The sequence below is a fragment of the Acanthopagrus latus genome, chromosome 23 (genome assembly GCF_904848185.1).
Source record: "Acanthopagrus latus isolate v.2019 chromosome 23, fAcaLat1.1, whole genome shotgun sequence".
Taxonomy (NCBI): domain Eukaryota; kingdom Metazoa; phylum Chordata; class Actinopteri; order Spariformes; family Sparidae; genus Acanthopagrus; species Acanthopagrus latus.
The window spans coordinates 15,936,637-15,955,350 of NC_051061.1; the positions used below are offsets into that span (position 1 = coordinate 15,936,637).

The window sequence follows — 18,714 nt, forward strand, 5'->3', positions numbered from 1 at the left end:
GAGGGAATCAGAGGAAGGATTCAAAGCGCGTTTGGTCTGAACTAGTCAATCCAGGTCATGCATTTTTGTCCTGATCTCTTTTTTTTTTTTTTTTTTTGCCCCTCACACATGTTTCTCTGGCACGAACTCACACGAACGCTGTTTTGCCAAAAAAGATACCACTTTATCATCTGCACCACATTGTAAAAGCAAATGGACGGAATGCTTAAAAAGCAAGCGAGAAAGCTGAGGGCAGCAATGGACTTGAATTGAATCAATGGGTTCGTGTCCAAGTAAGACTTGTTAGAAAAGTTTATCCACGTTTTTACTCTTAGTAGGCGAGACAAGTATAAGAGTGTCCTCACAGGTCTCTCACAGAAAGAGAGCAGACAGCCGGGGATGGAGTGCTTACTCAGACCAAGAAAGCAAAGCCGTTTTCAGATCACTGCACTCTGCACAGGCTACCTGTCTATGTCAAAGGACTGCAAGGACTAAAACACTATCAGTGGCTCTTGTTTGTAAAGCACTCGATGATTTAGGGCCAAAATATACTTCTGTTAACCTGCTTCTGTAATACAAAAAACCACAAGACACTTCAGAGGGTTCTTCTGGGGCGAGTTTGCACACTTTTGTTGGGAGACACAAAGAATATTAGGAAGCAGCTTTCAACCACCATAAAGCTACAACATCTCTAGTAGACGTCTGAGGATGTTAGGGTCTGGAACTTTTATAGAAAGTGACAAGAGCGACTCAGTTCACTCAGCGCAACAGCAAGCTAATTTAAACCTTGACACCTTTTTGTTTTTTTTATGCTTTTTATTCACTTCTTTAATAATTAATCAATTTTCTTGTCTGTTTGGTGTCGCCCTCTTTTTCAGGCAGAGAGGTATCAAACGCACGCTCTGTTTTCTTCTCTTGTGTTTGTTTCCCTCTTTTGTTCTGTTTTTTTTTCCTCTCTGTTTGCTGCAAAGCCCTTTGGATCAACTGGATTTTGTGTAAAGTGCTATATAAATAAAGTTGAGTCGCGTACAACACCTTGTTCAGCATAGCTGCTCGCTAACCTTGTCTGCCTGCTGATTCATGCGGGCAGGTAATGTGGAATCAGTTTGTAAAAAAAAAAAATCACTTTTTTATTGAGAATATTTGCCCTTTGCACACTAAAGTCTTCCTATTCGAGCAGTGTGAGCGAACAAAACAGTGAAGTGACGTGAGTGAAAAGAGACTTTTGAGCTTTTTGAGTTGAGGGAAGGTGCAGGTAATTAATTCGGGGTAATTCTCTGTGTCCTCTTCAACATACAAGCACATGATCCAATGTTAATATAAAAAATACTGACCACCAAAAATATATGCCTTACATGTAAAGTAATTAACCTTCCCTGTGTGTTTTGAAGGTGCAGTAGTAAACCCTACCTTGCCGTGTTGGTCGGGCTGAGGAGAAAAACGGGATGTATGAAATGGTGGAATTGGTACATGATGAGAAATTACACCAGGGGCTGCTGAGATGTTAAGTGTTACAGTCCCAGACCCTCTCTAATAGCGTGAAATGAGAACAGATCTGTTAAAGCCTCAAAGAACACAGAAATGGGATGGGATTGGCTTTACGCCGTCGTACATTACCTCCCTCGCATTGATAGGCCCTTTATGAGACTTAATTAAAAAGTCGATGGCATCTTTAATGGCCGCGGCACTGGTTGTTTTTCTGTGTTTTTAAAAGGCTGGTTCCCTAATGAGCAGAGGCAGCCTCATTTGGGGGATAGAGGACAGAAAAATGTTTCGACCTGTGGCATGAGGTCATTATGCCCCAGCTGCGTCACGAAAACGGATAAGCCCGTTCTGCGCGACTCCAGTGTTGCTTTCGGCTGCTCAGTGAGCAGAAAATCTGACCTAACCAGTGAAGCCCATTACAGACACACCACCAGTGAGGAGGTGACGTGGTTAAATGAAATGACAAATGGGGTGTCTGTTGACAAAGAGCGGCTCATTTTGCTCTTCATGCCCTGACTTTTTGGCATCATGTCTCGCGTCCTTGTGTATCTTTTGAATTAGAGACAGAGTAATAGAGCAACGTGTTTGAAATGGAGCCAAGCGTGTCCAAGCCTTGAAAGACAGCCAGTGTCCTTTGTGTCTCAGAGAGTACTTTAGTCTAAGATAATGGCTGCAGTTTGAAAGACACGGATGAGAGCCTCATAGGGTAAATGTACTGAATCGTATTTTACAACGATATTAATGATTTCTCTTTGTATTACCAAGACCAAAAGTCTTTGTGTGTCACCATTTCTGCCTAGTGATAAGAATGTAGGCTACATACCAGAAAGTAAGGGTCGAGGAATGAGGCTGGATAGTTGGGTGTTCTCTCTGGGGACGAGGTTATCTTGACCCACTCCATTGCTGCTTGTTTTTGTCCGGCATTCTTTTTTATCCTGTGATCGTCAGAGGAAACAGAAATACAAAGCGACCAACAGTATAACATTGTGAATTTTTTTTCTGACTACTTAGGAGGAGGTAGCATCTCGTGGCCCTGGAACACAGCCGCAACCATAGCTCAATAAAAACAACTCTGCAAACTCTGCACATAATGGAAAGCGTACCTTCCGGGTTTTTGGGACGCGACTCATTAAAGCAGACACGTGGATGCGCTTCACGTGTTAGGTTCACGTAGCAGATTCTTCCCTTTCACAAGTCTGATGCTTGTGAGCTAAACTTTGAAAGTATCCCGCTGAAAAATGAGGGAAAGCATCATCCAAAGGAATATGAACAACAAACACGGCCATTGTAAGCACTCACTGATGTCAAGGTAGCATGTTAGTATGGCAAAATGGGAACTTTACCTTCACTGCCATTCATACATGAGTCAAAGAGTCATAGAGAACTGTCTCCGGTGGAGTCTTATGGAAGACCATGGTCATACGCAATGAGTGCATGGGCAGACTGCATGAATTTATGCAGGTACATAGGTATTCAAGCAGGTTAGCAGTCTGAACATTTCAGTCAATCTGAATGAAACGATTTAAGGGGCTTATTAAAGATCTGCAACAGCCAAGTTCCCCAGATTCTTTCTTTTGATTTATTGATTGATGTCGTGACATTACGAGATTTTCTACAAATAAAACAAAAAAATGTTATAAAATAAATTAACAGCCCTCACTTTAATGTGCAGTTGTGTCTTCACATACACTGTTTCACACACGCTCACCCTGAAAGCCTTTCAGCTTCTATTCAACCCTTTACTATGCAAATGCTCCATTTCACTGCTGGAGGGGAATTAGCTTTTTGAGTCAGTCAAAATGAGCTGCATAGCTCAGCTTCTGACGGCCTGGAAAAAAAAAAAACAAGCATCTTTCATTTCTGTTATGTGTCTCACACGTTTCATATTGTGGTTGTTAATTAAGATATTAATAATTTGGTTCACTGAGGCAAACTGTGCTCCGAGCAAGGATGCACTACTTCCAACGTAACGCTTTGCCGGATACAGAGCAACACGTCTGCAAGTGTGCAACTTTCCAGTACGGAAAAACGTATTTAACCCTCGCTGCAAACCAGTGTAGGTCCCACCTACAGAAGCAGAAGTGGTGGAAACAAAGGAAAAGATACCCCATCCATAAAACACAGCGGGGAGATCTCGAGTCAAACCAGGCAGATGCAGTTAACTCTCTTTTTCATAAGCTGTCAACTCCCACGGGGCTTCAGTCGCTGGCTGCCATTGTTAAAAATATTTCCCCACCTTGATAGTTTAATGTATTTCCAGCCTGTTCGAGCCTGACATTAGCGAGGGACCAAACGCCAACAGCTTTTCTTTCTCTGTCTCTGTCTGGCTCCTCGTTTAGAACACTGAGTCTGTCTTCCAAAGGATGCCTCTAATTGGAGGAGAAAAGGCTTCTTTCTGACAGAGCTGGAGATTTCAAATAAAGCCCATTTGCCAATGTAAGGAGTCATTAAACATGTCATTAAATCCAGCTTCTTTGATATAAGTAGATGAAGCTCTGGATCCCATTTGCTCTTCCGAAAAGGATGATGGAATTTAAACTAGTCTCATGGCAGTGAGAGACTCATGCTTGACCCGCCACACACACACACACACACACACACACACACACAACTCAACACACTCCGCTCATACACAATATGTGGGCGTACATTGTGCGCTCAAAGGAGGCCTCTTAAAGTCTATCATTTTCATACAGGAGGGCACCACATCATCCCATTACTGACGGAGGAGAGTATGACATTCAGCCGCCAAAAGACGAAGTCCTTGATGTTCTCAGACTGGTCACGCTCCTTTGTCTGACGTGCTCTCCTTTGTTTCACTGTTGCAGTTGATTTTATTTATTTATTTATTTTTTATTTTCTTTACTCAGCGGTCTGATTTGGCCTGCAGCGAGCGGCTGGTAAGTCCCAGTGGAGATGTCGGCCTAAACAGCCGGGTCTGAAGTGATTATGTGAGTGCAGTGTGAGAGATTCCTTTAGGGCCTGTGGGAAGCCTGCACATTCTTTGTTGACAGTAGCAATGAGAGCGAGAGAGTGAGGGAGAGCAAGGTGGAAGGGAGGGAGATGATCTAAACAGACAAAATTGCTGGAGTCTGGGAGATTAAAGGTATGCGCAGATATAAAATCTCCCCCCCTTTTTTTTGCAGCGAGCTATTAGGTTGTCCTTTATTTGTTCATCTACCCATCCAATTAGCACCAGCTTCATATTCACGGAACTGCCAAATACAACTTCTAACACTGTCAAACGGAATTCAGGTAGCCTCCCCTTACGTATCTTATGACTCCGTTATCCTGCATTTGTGCAGCCTCTCTGTGTAATGTATTACACTGTAAAAGCGATTCCAGTGTTGGACAGGAGATAACGAAAGCCCTCTTTTCTTCTGAGATTCCCCTCGACACATTTTCACTTTGCATATTGAAAACGTGCCTCATGCAAACACCGCAGCCAGTAATTAAGCACGAAGAACCCTTCATAAGTCTCTATAACAATTAATTATTCACATTCACATCAGCTCACTGTCTTTCTAAGTAAAGCCAAGCAATCAAATTGAAAGTTTCCCTTTTTATTCTCCCTCTCTTCACAGCCATTGGCCTGTTTACTCTAAAAGCATGTCCTTCAAGCATCTCCTTCTCAGAATCGTGGCGCTAAGCTGTAGAAAAGCGCGCTGCCGTTTATCGCTGCCTGGCAGACAAATCCACTCTAAATGGCCGGTGATTTTCACTCATTGGCTCAATAATCCATTTGAGAATTAACTCAGGGACTCAGACGCATTGTTGAGGTTGTTTTTTTCTGTCTTTTTCTTTTAGTTTTTTTGCTCCGTTTCAACAGATTCCTCTGAATACCCATGTCAACTTGAAGGAGACTTGTTTAAACTGCACGGGAAATGGAAATGAATGCACACAAACAGGCATTTCAGATCAGTGAAGTGCTACTCTGCGTGCAGTGGCCGCAAGTTTAACGACTCATACGCATTCATGTTTTCAGATGTCCTTGTTGGATGCGGGGCCAGACTTTGTGAGGCAGACCTGGGTCACACATGGATGAATCTCCCTCCAGTTGTTTGTCCTCATTTAATCCTTTTCTCTGTCCTCGCCTTGGCGTGGATCCATGCAAAAACCTGGCTCACGTCGCAATTGACATCTTTTACATTTTTTTCTCCTCATGTCTTCCTCCGCCACCTTGCTCCTTTACCCCAGAGCCTCCACTGTCCACCCCTCCTGCCTGCTGTCCCTCCTCCCATAGTGCACTTTGGTAATTGAGTGAGAGCTGTGGCCCTGGAGTCCTTGTGTAATCCACACTTTATAAGCACTCTAATTGAAGTGCAAATTCAATACTCCCTCATCAGCCTTTTACTGGCTGTGCCTTTTCCTGCACCCCTTAGGTAATTACAAGGAGACTGGCAGTTCAATCATTTTGCAGAAAATAATGTAACAAAAACATAGCTGCATACACCAAATCATTTGACTGTGGCTGTGTTGTGAGGGCGATAGCCATGCTACTGGAGGTGAAATATTGGAAGAGAGGAAACACCTCCCTCCCTGTCACCAGAAAGCTAACGCGCCAAAATCCTGTGTGAAGGAGAAATTTAGGGGACCTTATCTGAACAGAACATGTGAACATGCCACACTGACATTTCCCTCCTTTTGATTTGATTTGCCTGTAGACATTTACACAAATGGATGCAGGCACAATAGCGAGCATGTGCACTCTGTGCCTGCACACTCATCTTTTGTATGGTGCACACGTGCATGCTGACAAACATAAGGGCAAGTGCAGACGCACAAACACATATAATTGGTATGTATTGGTTTGCCTATATTACCGTGCGTGTCTGTGTGTGTCTGTGTGTGGGAGTGCGGTTTGCAGCTTTAATTAAACTTCCTCTATTTTCTCTCAGCTTGTCCCCATAGGGCCGTGTCTTCTTCCCGACCACATGCTTATTTATTTATAATTGCATTAAACTCCGGAGCTGAGCCACAGCTGAACACGATGCCAGACCTGTGGAGTAAGCCGGGATTGTCACACAGTAATACAATTTCATGTACTGCAACATCCCACCAGCTGGGAAAATTCCACATTATGAATCATGTTGCGCCGCACTGTACATTAAACAACAACAGGCTGAATAAAGTTTGGGTTCTCATTCCCAATACATTGCACGGCAATACAGCACATCAGCGCGGATATGTATAATTCAAAATCGCGGGGCCGTGTACTGTTTCACACAACAAAGGAGCAAATTCCACCTGTGAAAAGTTCTGATGAATATCCTCCCTGCAGCACTGCGTTCCTCAGGAGACCAAACATTCCTGAGAAGAAAACAATCCAGGTGTCATAACAACTTTACTCCTCTTCCCTTTATTCAAGTGCCAGGTTCCTACATTTTTTTTGTTTATCTTTCTAAGTTGCTTTTCCTTAAACTAAATAGCCCACCAGACAACCTTTTGGATGAGCATCACAGCAGATTCATAGCGGATCCCAAGTGCTTTTGTTGAAGTTGGATGAATGTGATCTAAATCTTCAAAAGAGAAAATCATATTACGATATTCTTGTAACATTGCGATTTTGCCAAGATACCCTACACGGGCAGCCACCCACATGTGGTGACTTACGACTGCCTACTTAGATCTGCAACATAAACAAGGCTGCACATTATTCTTTTCACAGCCGATTTAAATGCTGGCGTCAAGATCCTAATCATATTATAGCGTGTCTTTTCATGACCTGTCATCACACCAATAAAGCTGTAAACCTTGACAAAGACATTACACCATTACTTACGTTTTGCATTATTCTCTGTACATTTTTAATTGCTCGTTGCATTATCTCCTGTAAATTCACATGTCTGGCTCGCGCTGATGCGATGGACCACTTTCCTGAGGGCAACAATTCCAACAACCACAGGTATGGCAAAATTTTGTGCATGTAAAATGGTTTGGCAGGAAAAAAATCTGAAGCGTATGCCTTTATTGACTGTAATAGTGGGAATAAAGTGAAGCAATCACTGGTGACAAACAAATAAAATCTATCTGTGTGCGCCTGGAGACGTACGATAAATCACCAAGCACCCAATTTCAAAAGGATAATGGGTACAGCATGCTGCAATAAAGACAGACTTACTTTGACTTCTGGTCATGTCTTCAGCATTGTTGTTGGGCTACATTTTGTTCTTCACATATTAAAACAGAAATAGACAACTTTTTCAAATTCCCCCATCCTAGCATTTTCCTCTGGTATTACTGTCCCAGATAGCAACATTTCACCAGACAACCTTATTTGGCCCTCATACTTGCGGTGGGCCACTCCGTTTGCCAGCACTCTTGGATGCTCCTATGATATAGATAAAACATGGCAAAGTGGTCTCTAGGGTGGCCTTCTGCCGGGTTGGCTGGCTCTGTTGCTGAGGTCTAAGAGGTCAGGTGTAGGCAGCCTTCTAACAGAGAATGTCCTGGATTTACAGATGACATGGACTCTTCCTGGCATCTTTTGCAGAAAAATTAGTCGGTTAAAGTCTGGTGTGTTTGGTGTGACTAGTTCTTTTGTTTTAATATACAAGGAACATTTGAGGCAAATGCTGTTGTCTTTTTCATTATTACAGGATGTTTTTAATTTACTTATAATGCTTATTGCGATACTGAGATTCCTTCTATAAGACTCTGAGGGTTTTTTTTTATGAATCTCATCTGCACAATCTTCTCCTGTTTCACTGCTGTGTTTCTGTTACTTTGTTTTACTGTTCACATAAAATAACTAAATACAAAATAAAGGAGAATCTTTATTTTTATAATTATGTAAAGTGCAACATAGTTGCATTTAAGTGAGGCTGTCTGCTTTCAACCAGTCCCTGAGGAGCAGTGGGCAACCAACGTATGGTGCCCAGGGACAGACTCCAGGTCTAAACCACTGTCTTGGTCAAGGGCACTGGTCACAATATTAATCAAACATACATGTTTTTGACATGCAAACTCCATGCCCAAATTTTTGAAGCACTTCTAAATATCTGAAAAAGAACTATTAGAGATCCTATTTTAAGGAAAACTTGTCAAATTCTGATGCTTTGGGATAGCAGCTCGCCTGACCAACAATCCAAATGCAGTCAGTATTTGACAAGTTGGGAATTAGACCCAAAAATCAACTTTCCTTATAAATAGCACCTTTAATTAGGCATGTAAATGACATGTATGGACATTTTTAGCAAGTTTAGCATAATTTCTTATTTTTCTTGTGTGTATTTTTTCATCAGATCCCATTTGATCCACGTCTTTGGAAGTGGTGAAATGTAACGAGCACATTTACTCTTTACCTGAGTATTTTTATTTTTGGCAGACTTCTACTAAGATACATTTCTAAGGAAAAATATTGCAAACATTTGCTTTCACTCATTACATCCCATATTGTTACTTGTCACTTTTCGGATTAATATTCTTCAATTAAAACATGAGGAAAAAAAATGATGCATCGTTCCAGGCTAAACCTCAATGCATCAAACACAATGTAGCATATATAATAAAACACATGACAGAATCGCTCACACAGGGGCCATTCTGCTGCATAATGAGTCAGTCTTTCCTCAACTGCTTTCTGGTCTATTTCTTGTTGTAAATGTCCCTCCAGGGCGATCGATAAAGCTTCATCTCATCATATCTTAATACTCTTTAATGCGAGTAATTATGAAGTTTAATTAATCAAAGTTTTGGGCTGTAGTGACGTTAAGAGTTCAATGACAGTGCACTTAAATTAAGAACTCCATTTTTCCTCCTCTGTGTCCACAACCAAAACAATCCCAGCATGGCCGCGCGCTCATTGGACGCCTGCATACGTCACATTCGAACCCGGAAGTGCGATGACAGCTCTTGCAAAAAAAAAAAAAAAAAAAAAAAAATCCTTCATCCCTTTCTTGCAACAGCGAAACAAAGGTGAGTTTAAATCTTTATAACCGGTTCATCCAACAGTTACCACCTGTACCTTGTTGTACTGTGCCAGTGTAACGCACGTCTGGGCTTCTTTCTGCGCTGGCAGCACTTTTAGAGGAGGGCAATGTTAGCCGCTAGCTGGCTAATGTTGGCAGTTCTGTAACGGCTCTAGTTTGTTATTTTCGAGATGGCGACTGGCGGGGAGGACTTTTCTGCTGCTCTTTGTCATTTCCTGTGACATACCGAAGTCTGTCGACTGGTTGTATTTACATAAAAAAAAATATTTGAGAAGTGAGAGGCATGCAAAATAATGAGCTTACTATAAGAACGCACGGGATGCCGTATCCTCCGACTCAGCGTGATTGTCCTGCCAAATAGTGAGCAGAGCTTCCCCCCTTTCTGTTGCGTCTCCATGCGCAGTGCAGGACAGCTGCAGATTGCAACCAGCGGAGCACAGCGACTGAAGAGTCCAGCAGAGACTCTGCAATGCAGAGTGAGGTCCTAACTTACCTCTGCAAGATGGATGAAAATTAAATAGTCAGGGGAAAAGAGGTTTTAAACAACAGTGAAGAAGAGGGATGCACTTTTATTCAGTCGAGAAATACGTGAAAGAAGATTTAAGTCGTCATAAAACTTGAGGCTACACTATAACATCACATACCACAGAAGAAGTTGATATGCATGCACCAATCCAGCCTTTTCTCTAAGAATGGATCTAATAACATAACTACATTTAAAATCAGTTTGCTTCAGTGTTACTGTTATTATTGAAGTAGTTAAGTGATACTGAGATTTCAAACTTTGATAAAATACCTTGAAAGATGTAGGTATTTGATACCGTTTTAATAATACCATGGGGAAAATGATATTAAAGGTATAAATACTTTTTTAAAATTAAAAATTACAAGGCCATACAATGACACATTGACGGCTTTCCTCTAAACTAAACTTTAAATATTTATATTTATTTCCTGAAACGTAGCTTGTTTGTCAACTTGTCCTAGGGGAGAAGTAATGCAGAAAATGAGTACTGAAATCGTTTCAAATATTCTCAGTTGTTTATCAATAAATTTGATTTGAAGTTTAAACTAGTAGTGGAAACAAAACAAATGACTTCATCAGAAAACAGATCAAATAGAGGCTGGTAACAGGACAAGAAACATCTTGAATTACAAACTGCAAATAAGCCAACAATCAATGGATGGAATAAGTCCCTAGATCTAATAATGTTTCATGATTAATTTGAAACTTTAGGTAAAACTAATCTCATTACTTATTTGTTGTTGAGTAATATAGAAGCAGGATAGTTGTTGGAACAGTTTAATGCTGTTTGATGCAGGAAGAAGTCAGTCAGGAAGTTAGCATTTCTTCACAGCTGTGCTGTAAGCATGTGCAGGAAGGTGTGTGAGAGTTCAGAAACGCTCTGAATGGAAGCCTTGTTTCATTCATAACAGTCAATGGTGAAAATATTTGAATTCCGAAGACAACTTGCTGGTTTGCTAAGCATTCTTCTCATTTTACTATTCTCCCATATGTTGCATGGATTCTTTACGCAGCTGCTTGATGGAAAGTTTGTGAAAATACTGAAGTTTTATTGGGCTGCAGCTCCATCTGCAGTGTAAAATACCATCCTTACTTCTCAGGCCTATGTCATAATAGCCTATAGTCCAACAAAATCAGTCTGCACACAAGGATTGAGCGGTGCGATGCAGTTGCGTTCACCTTTGCATATAGCATTTTGTAATCAGAACAAATAAATCTATACTGATGTTGAAAATCAGAAAAAAAGACTACAACACAGTAAAATCCAGGAGGCCTTATCACAGCAGCCATGACATGGCATAGGGGGGAAACCACAGGAGTAATTGGTGATATTAACGATAACTGCACTTGACATTGATTTCCTAGTTTTGGGGTCTTGCTGCTGTGTAGGCTGACTCACTGATACCCTTTCTGCGAACATGGAACCAGTTCTGTTCCAGTATGCACACTTAATTTTGAACTATTCAGCACTTGATAACAAAAAATAAATTTGTTTAGAATTTCCCGAAGTTGTCTCCCTACTGGAACCAAAAAATAGCAGGTTTTCCTCAACCTGATGTGTGAAATGAAAGTGGGTGTGCCATATTATACAGGACACTGTTCATTTTTGTAACGCCCTCCGTTGAATAGGCATCCTTGATCATGATGTTTCTGCTCAAAACCGGTAGGAATGTGGGCTGGTCTGTACATAATACCAGGATTTGCCAGAATTTGACTAGAAACAAACCAAAAGTAATACGACAGAAAATTGGCTGGATAGACTTTGAGCCATCGTTAAAAGTATTAATTACACCTGTGCTTTTTTCTGCTGTGACAAGTCAGAGTGTCAGCTGTGAAAAAGGCTTAGACAGAACTTGAATATCATATAAGTAGCACAAATACAGATGTGTAGTTACCTAGAGTATATCATTATCTTGCACTTGATTATTGAATAGGAGCTGTAGTATATGCTTCTGTGTATTTAAGTGGACATGTTTTCTTTTCAATATAGCTGATTGTCTTTTTATTATGAGCAGTCCCAGGTCCCAACTGAGCTGCAGTGTAGTATTTTTATCTCTGCGAGGAAATGTTTTTTCAAAAGCCATCTCAAAGCCATAAAAAAATAATTCAGCCGCAGCATGTCAAGCATCGCATTTTAATAATTATTACCAGAATTTATTATTCCATTTAGTTTTTCTCTTGGGCTATTTGGTTTCCTAAAGAACAAGTGACTTGGTTTTAAAATAGCTCAAACGATTCTCAGTTTTTAGTGGGAAACATCAAATCACTTCTTATTCTGAGGGAGACACTGTTCTCCTTATGTAAACTATCCAGTGGACATCTGGCAGTTGAGAGTTGGTGGCAAATTGCATTGCAATTCACAAACCCTGATTGGTTGAATTGATAAACACAAATGACGTTTTCTGGAAAGGGAAAACCTATTTGGGCGAAAGACCCAAATAAATTCTATATAAGAGGAACATCGATATGCTTCCTGTTAACAAGATCAGTTTGGAGGGGACAGACCAGATGCTCAGTTTCATATTGCTGAGCTGTACGCATCAAAATCAGTTATTAGACAGGTGGCCTTTCCTTAGACTTCCACCTGGCAGCTGGCAGACAGACACACTTTTTCTTTTGTTTATAGGAGTGTGTGTGTTTGCGTCTGGTGTCTGTGTGTGTGGAGTGGAATGAGACCACTTGTCTTGATTTAGAAGTGCTTTTCTCGCCTGGCTGCTTGTATTCTTCTTAAACACTAGTCAGATTTAAAGTCTCACACTGATGTGTGTCGAGCTCTCCCTCTGGTCGACTGTGTCCGTTCAGCTCGCTGCTGTATATTAAACTATTCAACCACTCTGTCAGATGTTCTTTACACACAAGTGCCCGGCTGCCCAGAGCCCCCCTCTTCATACACTACAAGATGCAGCTATTTGGTTTATTTACGAGAGGTGCTTTTGTAACTGCTGGGAATAGGCCAAGAGCCAATCGAAACACACGGTGGAGACCAAACTAATAGAATCTGACAGGAATGGAGTCATAGAGGCCGCTCAGGCATCGTAAAGCTGTCGCTGTTTAAGCCCCTAAATTTGTCGCTATTACCTGCTTGCCTCTCCCTTTACGTGGCCGAAGAGTTGTGGGGAAAAAAAGTGCAGCCAGGCAGGCTCCTGAGTTGGAGCAGGTGTTGTTACTCATCTTTTCCTATTTCAACAGCCTCATGTGAGTTTGTTGGTGTGTAAATATTCGCACACACGCTCCCACATTTACATAATGCATGGACAGTGTATTAGAGTACAGAATGTATGGATAAATTATAGACCATCTGCTTTAGTGGTAGCAAGGCGGCACATTTGCTCCAAGGTAAGGGCTGCAATGTGCCGCCCTATCTTTCTAAAAGGGAGGCGTAATGTGCCGCCTTTTCCAAAAGCCACTACTTGGCCACCACTGGGGTAGGCCTAAACATGTGATGTGACGTGAAGCATGAAGTTGGGCAGTAAACAGTGACAATGATTTTGTCTTCAAAATAAGAGCTTTACATTGCACCCCATCAGAGTTTAGAACTGGGTTCTTAGCAGGGGACTTTTAATTTGAAAGTAGCGACCGTTTGTAGCTTGCCGCTTCAGCAACAAGCGGACACAACCAGACAGCTACAGAGAAGGAGGAGATGCTGCATCTCCTGGATCTCAGCGGCTGTCCAGTTGCTCATCTTGATGTCCGCAGATGAAATGATGGACTGACTGCTGTGATCAGCTGTTTCCTGGTTTTAAAACTCCTACTGTGGGTGGCAGTATGTGCTAAGTTTGCGTTGAGGCATAAAACACAGAGTAGAAGAAGTTGTTGTTCTCATTAGTCAAAATATGAGTATCCTGGGTAAAGCCACGCAAGGTTCTCTACAGCGCCAAACATGTCGCCAAGGTTGAAACTTTTTAGAGCTGCATTTCCATGTTTGCTTACTACACCCTCGCCTTTCTGTGCAAAAACTACAGATTATTAGTTTTTTTCAGAACAAAACGATTATCAGTTATCTCATCGGTATTTGCTGGTTCAGCTGAAAGAAATCCATATCAATATCGAGTCCCTATGTGCCATGTTCTTTATCTTTTTACTCTGACATTCAGATTCCCATCCAGTCTTTTATTGTTCTCTGTAGAGGAAATTAGTTTTCACAGTCTGTACACAGAAAAGACATCCAGAAGAAGGTAGATACAAAAGACAAACTGGATAATTTCAAACAACACAAGCCTTTTAGAAAAACACAAAACGCCTTGGTAAATGCTACAGCAGTTTGTGCATCAAATTCTAGTTATTTCGAGGAAAGGCACTGAAAATCATTCATGTGTCAGAAATCTATTGTGGAATCGCTAATGAATGGAGGTCAACTGATTATTTTTCTAAACTAATAATGAGCTTGATTAAGAGAGTGTATGTAAATTTCCCTAGGCATGTATTTGTCACTCTGGCCAGTCTGTTTCCTGAGCTGTGCTGATGGATCTGATCCAGAAAGTGTTGGCTGATGCCATCACAGCCTCCAGCTTTGCCATTTCAGTTTTTGGCTTCATGAGGAACTTTTACAAGTTCACAAATCGGACCAGATAGGGAAAACAAATCTATGTGCGACTTTTGTTTTAAGCTGATTTGCACTTTAAGGGTCAAATCTCGTATTAGCATATGTCATATGTGAACTACTCATTCTGCTGGCACCCACTGTCAGCTTAATGCTTATTTAATTGGCTTGAAAACATGAGTAGTCAGGTTCTTAAGTGCTGACAGTTTCTGATGTAAAATGTGAGTTTTAACTGCAGCTAATGTGGGCTGAATGTATTCTGAGTGCAGAAATATGGAGGAAAGTGATCTGCATATTGTATTACAGTGTGGTGAGAATGTTGCTAAGCACTGATTTTTCATCCTCTAATGCTCCTTCCAAGAATCAGCCTGTGTGCCGGCCTACTAAGACATAATTGATATAGGCAGAAGCCCACTCAAAAATGTCTCTTATTGGGCCTTTTATAGATGCAGCATGAGAAGAAGCTCATTTCTCACATTGCGGATCGCTTGTGAGGGAAGGCAACAAGTATTGAATTAGTTTGCATGAGAGGAGGGAAATTGAAATATGGATTGGGGTCGCAAATGCCTGCCAGTGCTATTGGCTGTTTCGGATATGGAGGATGAAATGTATTTTCTGTGTGTATGTGTGTGTCAGCGTGTGACTGATGCAGACAGTGCCAGCATTGAATGGTTTTCCACCTTTCCTATTTTCCAATAACAACTTGGGAGCAGGAGTGACACAGATGAAGTGAATGTTTTAAGAGGGAAAGTAATCTTAAAGACAAGCCAAGCCATTCCTCACTCTAATACGCAGCCTCATCTTCTGCTTCTCCTACATCACTGCCTCTGTCATGGAGCCAGACACGAGCCAGCTCTCTTCTCACCATCTGCCATTTAGATGTATTTAAATCATGCATGCGTGCTGAGTTTGGACCTGTGATTTGAACTGGTCAGGTCCCCGGTCTATGCCAGACTGCTCAGCACAACTCGTGACCCGGGGAAGCCATCTGAATATGAATTAATGACAACACAGTTGGTTAAAAGTGTCACTGCCCAAAAGTCAGATCCAATTTTGCTGATATTATCTGGCATTTGAGTGTGGAAAACAGTGAACCGTCCTAATGGTTTGATTACCAGTTCCAGCTCTGTCATGGCTGAATTATTATTTGATTTGGCATTTGAAAAGTATGTCATTTTTTGGTAAAATGTTGAAGGCAGACGGAATAATGTATTATACCTAAAAGTCAAGAGAGGCCGAGTCTGACAAGTGGTGAGGGCATTGGTGAAAGCTGCAGTGGGTCCAGGAAAGAGTTGACTAAACGTCACTTGAAAAAACTAATTACATTACTTCGAGTCATGCCAAATAGGTTTTTTCATGAAATGGTGTTTTTTTGAATGATAAAGACTACTGCCCCCATAATCCCAGGGTACTTGATAATGTCATCGCTCTGATTAATAGATCCTTAGTGGCAAAAAAATGACATACTTCCCTTTAAATTATATCATACAAGTAATGCAGCTTTAACTGCTCTCATGGGCCTGAATATTCAGCCTTTTGGATATTTGTTTGTTGGATAGGTTGTTGATTTTTGATTTTGAGATTCTGATATGTGTAGCTTTTGACTGTGGACTGTCAAATAAAGGCAAACTGCAAAATCCAAGAGGTGAGTTGTGCTTTTTTGGGTGACTTTATGAAACACTGTATTAGTGCTGATGAAGAAAGTCCACAGAGCAGACAAATGAGAGAGAAAGGGAAAGACATGGGGCATGGCAAGCTGGTCGATGCGTGTGCAATAAAGAGACCAGAGGTGGAAAGAGAACTGATAGCGAAAGCAGGCTGAGTAGATTGCAGTATTTTTTGAGCAATGCTAAAAACTTCTCAGCTGAGAAGCTACGACAATGATATTCAGAAGAGACATACTGAAACCAGGTTAAAGAAAGAACAATCAATTTAAAGAACAGTGACATGTTTCTGAAAATATTGCTACATAGCTGCGATCTTCATTTGGATCAGAAAAAAAGCTCCTTTGTTAGATTTGAATATCTGACGGGTATTTGAAGCACTACAGTAAAAGGCATCGTTTTGATGATTCATGATGCCAATGGATGAAAATTTGCTCAAGAAGGACCTTGACCCAAACCAATTGAAATAAAGCAATGAGAAGCCACTTGTGAGGGATTTGAACTGTCTAAGATGATCAAGTTCACAGGTAAGGACCACTCCAACAGAGAACACTCCCGAGAGTGGGAAAGGAGTTGCGTTGGGGACTAGAAAAGTGGAAAAGAAAGAGGACAGGGAGAGGCGGGGGGAGAGTAAGAATTGTGGCTGTGAAATCAATAGTTCATACTGTTCTGAAATTGAAGGCTTTTTTTTTTTTTTTTGTCAGAAACCGTGTGTGGAAGGTGGAATATGAAATAGCTGTGGTAGAGGCCCCTGATGTAAGCAGCAGTATTGATCTTGCAGAGACGTGGTGCAATTACGGTGCCACAGGTTTTGTCTGTGCCCTTTAAAGGACCAGACCGACTCTGGTGGGGCAGAAATTTTGGGCATCGCCCGACTTTGTCTCATTTCGTCCTCCCGTGGTGGCCGGCTGTTTCTGTTACCAAAGCCACAGAGAGAAAGTCAGGGAAATAGAGTCTGCTGTTTCTACAGTTTCCAGAGACTCTCCGAGGACACACAGCTGCATGATGGGAGATTTCCCCTGTTGGCGGTTCCCGTTAAGAGATTCACTGGCATTACAACATAAAGAGAAAATAATCCTCTCTCTGTGCGGAAGTGTCTGTCCACATGTGTGTCTGTCGGCGAGCGGCTCAGAGAGAGTCTGACTGAGTGGACTGACAGAATCAGTGTCTGAGTACAAGGCAGCCCGGCTGTATGTCTGGTTGTGTTTTGCTCCTGAACCGGGGCGGGGGTCGCATGAGGTACGGCTGCAGCTTGCGTTGAGGTGTATTCACACATATCCCCTACAGTTTAGCAGTTATTGCGAAGCAGAGAAATTGCAGCTGTTTTAAAAGCTTTTATTGCTGGAGGATTTGCAGCGTAAAATGGTCTGTAATTCCCATCCTATGCTCCCGCTGTGCTGTCCTCGCTGCTGACGCTGCTTCATACAGCCCTAGTCTGGCTTCATAAGGAAAAGCGACAGGAGGGTATCAGCTCCCGGAACAATATAGGACACCCCCCCCCCCCACTTCACTCTTGAGATTAAAAAAATAAAAAAGTTTTCTGGCAGTGGAAAGAAGGCTTTGCCTCTTACTCGGTCTCTCTTCCCCTTTGCTTCCTCTACAGTCACCATGTGTCCCATCTCTTCTTCCCCTCAACTCGCGTTCTCTCTCCAAGTAACGGGAGTCTCATGCAATATGCTGTGATTCCCCACTTGAGTGTTAATGAGGCCAATGAATATTCATGAGGAGGAGGCTGACATCGCTGTGTGGCGATTGTGCAGAGGATGTTTGTGTGCACAGGCGCTGTGGTGGCCACATTTCTGAGGGATCTGTTGTGCAGTGGGTAGACGTCAGGGGACTCTCGCTCCTCTGCTAATGATGCAAATGTGCGATCTGCAGTGTTGTTTTGGTCGGTGATTGTGGATGACCCCTTCCCAAGGCCCTTCCTCTCTCCCTGGTGGCTGCTGGCAGAGCTTAAGTTTAGCCTCCAGCTGCTGGTGGAGGACAGCCAGGGAGCGCGAGACCGAGAAGAGGAGCTACCTCTCAGTCCGCTGCCTACACTCCTCCTCCTCCGCCTCCTCTTCCTCCCTGTGCTTCTGGCTTGTGACAAACAGATGCCATGGGCCACCTCTTTGGGGATCATCTCCATCCTTTTATCATACCTCTCTCTATTTCTTGCTACGTCTCTTCATCTTTTCATTTTCCGTGTCTATGCGTTTCCTGTCTTGGAACATATTGTCCTGTGATGTCGACGGCAGCCGGCTCTGCGTTTTGAAGGACATATGAGAAAGCCATTTTAGCCGCAAAAGGCTGCGTGATTCGTGCTCGTCATGTCTCATGCGTTGCCGTTTCCTCCTGTGCTCTTTACAACCCCTCCGCCACACTTTTTCATTGTCAGCTTTGTTCTGCTCTTCAGATTCCCTTCCAGCAGTCCCCATAGTAATCTCTCACGTTCTCTCTCCTCTCTTTTCCACTTTGCTCGGCAGCCTCTCATTTGCATTTTCTCACTGGCGTCATCCCAGTCTTCCTCCTCTCTCCCTACTGTCTTCAGCCTGCAGCTCCACCGCTCCCCTCTCCCCGTCTCTATTTGCAATTACTCCCTTTTTTCCT

General features: G+C 42.2%; 1 protein-coding gene across 12 annotated transcripts in view; it reads left to right on the forward strand.

The window, feature by feature from the left end:
* The first annotated feature begins 9,271 nt into the window (after positions 1-9,271).
* LOC119014049 (speckle type BTB/POZ protein) overlaps positions 9,272-18,714 on the forward strand; it is a 187,817-nt gene continuing 178,374 nt past the window's right edge. For 10 of the 12 annotated variants that reach the window (XR_005072871.1, XR_005072874.1, XR_005072875.1 and 7 more), the window contains exon 1: positions 9,328-9,381. The gene's annotated coding sequence lies outside the window, so the exon portion shown is untranslated. Of the gene's footprint in view, positions 9,382-18,714 lie in introns of all 12 variants that reach the window. The other 2 variants (XM_037088940.1, XM_037088939.1) reach the window with 2 other exon arrangements.